Below are 5153 nucleotides of genomic sequence, written 5' to 3' on the forward strand. Positions count from 1 at the left end.
AAGAGTTGTAAATGGGGGAAAAAGAAATATTTTCTTTATCCATTTATCATTTAATGGGCACTTCAGTTGATTTTATGTCTTGGCTATTTCAAATACTACTGCAGTAAACATGGGAATGTAGCTATCTCTTGGACGCACTATCTTTATTTCCTTTGCATACATACCCAGTATTGGAACTGCTAGATTATGTGGCCGTCTAAGTTTTGTGGAACCACCATATTATTTTCCCTACTAACCAACCTAAGTTGCATTCCCACCAAGAATACAAAGGCACACATTTTCCCATGCCCTTGTTAACAATTGTGATGGCCATTCTAGTAAGTATGGAGCAATATATCTCATTGTGCTTTAAATTTACATTTCCCTTATGAGCATTTTAAATATATTACCTATTGGCCATTTGTGTGTCTTTTGATGTCTATCTATTTAGGTCCTATACCTGGTCTTCAGTCAGATTATTTGCTTTCTAGCTTTTGAGTTGAGTTTTTTGTATATTTTGAACATAAACCTCCTACCAGATGCACAGTTTATAAATATTTTCTTCCATCCTACCTGTTATTCATTCTATAGATTGTTTTCTTAGCTGTGCTGTTTAGTTTAATATGATCCTTTTTGTCTTATTGTTTTGGTTGCCTGTGCTCTGGAAGCTGTATTAAAAGAAATCATTCCCAGATGTGGTGATTTGAATTTAATTGCCCCCCATAATTTTATAGGGAGTAGCACTATTAGAAGGTGTGGCTTTGTTGGAGTAGGTATGGCCTTATTGGAGGAAGTGTGTCACTGGGGTCAGGCTTTGAGGCTTTCTATGGTTAGGCTACCACCCAGTGTCTCAGATGACTTCAGTTGCCTCAGAGACAAGGACTCTCCGCTCCAGCACCACATCTGCCTGCATGCCACCATGCTCCCCATCCTGATGACAATGGACTGAACCTCTGAAACTATAAGTGAGCCACTACAATTAAATGTTTTTATTTATAAGAGTTGCCGTGGTCATGGTGTCTCTTCATAGCAATAAAAACCTAAGACGCCAGACCAATGGCAATAGAGCAAATATTTTCTGCTGGTAGCTTAATCATTCCTGGACTTACATTTAAGTCTTTAATCCAGTCCATTTTCAATTAATTTCTATATATGACTATAAAATGAGTCTCATTTCATCCCTAGATCATATGATTCTGTTTTCACTATTTATTGAAAAGATCATCCCTATATTGCATATTCTTGGCTACTTTTTGGAAAATCAGTTGGCTATCAACGTGTGAATTTATTTCCAGGTTCCCTGTTCTTTCACATTCGTCTCTCTTTTTGCATGCTACTTTGGTAAAAATAGCTTTCAAGTCCTGTTATGGTACCTCTGGATTGCTTTGACTACTCAGGGTCTTTTCTATTTCCATATGAAGTTTAGAACTTTTTTTTTTTTTTTTTTTAGTTCCTGTCCTGGAACTAGCTCTTCTAGACCAGGCTGGCCTTGAACTCACAGAGATCCGCCTGGCTCTGCCTCCAGAGTGCTGGGATTAAAGGCGTGCACCACCACCGCCCAGACTGAAGTTTAGAATTTTTGTTTTTCATTTTTTTTTTTTTTTTTTGAGACAGGGTTTCTCGTAGTTGTGGAGTCAGTCCTAGAACTAACTCTGTAGGCCAGGGTGGCCTTGAACTCACACAGCTCTGCCTGCCTCTGCCTCCCAAGGGCTGGGATTAAAGCAACCACTGCCTGCCTTGTTTTTGTTTTTTTGAGACTGGGTTTCTTTGTAGCTTTGGAACCTGTCCTGGAACTTGCTCTGTAGACCAGGCTGGCCTCACACTCACAAAGATCTGCCTGCCTCTGCCTACCAAGTGCTGGAATTAAAGATGTATGCCACCACTGTCTGGTTCCAAATTTAGAATACTTTTATTTTTTATTTTTATTTTTTTAGAATACTTTTCTATTTCTATGAAGACTGTTATTGATATTTTGATAGAGATTGCATTGACTCTATAGATGAATCTATGTTGGATGGACATTTTAATAGTATTTTTCCAATCCATGAATATGTGATATCTTTCCATTTATTTGTCTCATGCCTACCATTTGTGTTTTGTATTTATTTTTACAAATAGTTTGCTTCTTTAAATTTATTCCTAAACACTTTTTCTGGAGCTACTGTATGAGATTATTTTCTTGCTTTGTTTTTCAGATAGCTCCCAGTTAGGGCACAGAAACACTAATGATTTTTATGTTTTTTTTTTTAATCCTAAATTTCTACTTTATTCTAAAAGCTTTTATCCCTCTGAGGGGTACCTTTAGCATTTTCTACATGGAAGTCTACATAGTCTACAAACAAGGAAATTTTAACTTCTTCCTTTTTAATGTCAGTGGATTCTTTTTCTCCCTTTTTCTTCCATAATTTCTGTTTCCAACTTCTATTACAATGCAGCTACTAGAGGAAAAGCTTTCAAATTTTTTTCTGTTGAGTATGATATTAACTGTGGGATTTTTTTTCCTATTAGTGGATTTTACTGTGCTGAGGCGCACTGCTTCTATACCTAATTTGCTAAATGTTTTTGTCAAGAATGAATGTTGAATTTTGTCAAATTCCATTGCTGTGTCTATTAAAGGGATCATATAGTATTTACTTTATTCTGTTAATGTGATATATTACAATTATAGATATTCGGATGTTGAAAGACATTTGCTTTTCTAAGATGAATCCAACCTAACCAGGGCAAATCATCTTATAAAATGTATCACATTTTGTGTCTTCACTCATGTATGTGTGTGGGTATGAGCATACACACAGCTTGTCAGGCCTGATGGACAGCACCTTTACCCAGGGAGTCATCTCACAGGCCACATCATCTGGTTATGCTATGTGTCCTACCACTGAGTTACATGCACAGCACACATTTTACAGATGAAAAAAATAGGTTAAAAATAAAATCTATCATTTTAAAGTTTTATTCCAGAGCCGGCAATGGTGGCACATGCCTTTAATCCTAGCACTCAGGAGGCAGAGGCAGGCAGATCTCTGTGAGATTGAGGCCAGCCTGGTCTACAAGAGCTAGTTACAGGACAGGCTCCAAAACCACAGAGAAACCCTTTCTCGAAAAACCAATAAGTAAAAACAAACTTTTATCCCAGTGGTCTTTAATTAACTTTATATCCAAAAGGAAGAACTTATCTGAAATCTTATATTGATTCTAAAATCAATAAAGGACACTACCAAAACAAAAAAGAAAAACAGAAAATCTGGACAGATCAATGAGTAAGGAATTTGAGTCAATAGTAGAATGTCTCCCATAATGCAAATTCAAGAACTTTATATTTGAGGCCTTGAGTTCTACCATTAGCAGCGAAAGATTTATTTCTTCTGCACACAAAAGCATTCTTCAGGGCCCGTAAGATGGTTCAGCAGGTAAAGGTGCTTGCCACCAAGCCTCACAATGAGTTCCATCTCTGGGACACACATTGTGAAAAGAGAGAACCAACTTCCTAATCTGTGTCAATAACATGTACTTCTCTCCACAGTATGATTAAATAATTTATTGCAGTTAAAATTTTCTATTTCATTTCAATAATTTCTATTTCCTAAGACATGGTTCTTCAGCTGCACTATTTTAGCAAATTTTGATCACATTTGATTATAAAATGGACTATTAATACTGTTGCAAATAAAAAGTATAAAATATTTCAAATGGTAAATAACTTTACTGAGATAAGGTCTGTAGCCCAGGCTGATTTAAAACTTGCAGCAATTCTCCTTCCTCAGCCTCCCAAGTGATGCAACTAAATGCAGGAACCACCAAACCAAGCTGTGATTTCCTTTTTTAATAAATAAGAAAGCATATGGTGGCACGGAGATGCAAATAAATGCATGTCTCAAACCTTACCAGAGGAGCTTCTATTTGCAGTAAGTAGATGGCGACTAACACGAAGACCCACAAATGGCCAAAGGCACAGAGACTAAGACCCTGCAGAATGCTCAGCCCCAATGCAATAGCTATACTGAACAACCCCTCCCCCACCAAAGCTCAGGGATCACTGTAGAAGAAGGGGTAGGAAGAATGTAAGAGCCAGTGGTGTGAATGAATGAAAACAGTAGCTTCCAAACACATAGAAGAGCTGCACACACAAACTCACAGTGTTTGTGAGAACACATACAAGCCCTGTGCAAGCTCAAGCCATGTCAAATCCTGGAATGAAGAAGGAAGGTAGACATGAAGTCCCACCCTACCTGAGCAGCTACTGGCAAATGATAGCTGCTGGGAAAAAAGAATCAGTTTTCTTTAAGAGTGCTGTCCCTGTTTAGTTGACCATACTCCAAAGGAAGGCCACACGTCCACATCCATAAATACCTGTACTCAATTGGCAGGAAAAAAAGGGGGGGCACAAAATTAGGTGAGTAGGGAAGAGGTAGATGTAGAAGTAGTAGGAAGGGTTAAATATGGTCAAAACTTATTGTATGAAATTCTCGAAGAATTTAGAAAGAGAAGGAAAAGAAGAGAAAGGATTTGATATTATCCCTATAATAGTTTTATATATATATATATACATATATATATATATACATACATACATACATACATACATACATTTTGGTTTTTCTAGACAGGGTTTCTCTGTAGCTTTGGAGCCTGTCCTGGAACTAGTTCTTGTAAACCAAGCTGGCCTCGAACTCACAGAGATCTGCCTGCCTCTGCCCAAGTGCTGGGATTAAAGACGTGCACCACCACTACCTGGCTGTATTTCTATATCTTGCACTGCTTTGGAGAGACAAGGAATAGTAGGAATGATACACATCTTGAAGCAGCCTTCCTTTAACTCACTGCCAGTTAATATTGATCAACTTTCAGGAATGCTTCTTGCAAATGAGTATCACCCATTCTCCAACTTCAATATTTCTAAATGAAGTAATTATCCACAGTAAGCTAAAAAGCATCAATCAACTCTTCACAAGACTCATTTGTGTCTCTAATCTGTTCAGAAATTTTTGCCTGTTCTCCACCCAAAAATCAGTTATTTTTAAAAACTCTTATGTGATGCAACATGACAGGCAAGGTTCCTATTGTCATTGAGCTTACATGCTAATGCAATGAGAATATAATAGCTAAGAATGCAAGTCATTTCAGAAAATAAGGGCTTTCAAGTGAGGGAACTATAATAGAATTCTTAGGAA

The sequence above is a fragment of the Alexandromys fortis genome, unplaced genomic scaffold (genome assembly GCF_014885135.2).
Source record: "Alexandromys fortis isolate MF-2015 unplaced genomic scaffold, M_Fortis_MF-2015_v1.1 scaffold_129, whole genome shotgun sequence".
Lineage (NCBI taxonomy): Eukaryota > Metazoa > Chordata > Mammalia > Rodentia > Cricetidae > Alexandromys > Alexandromys fortis.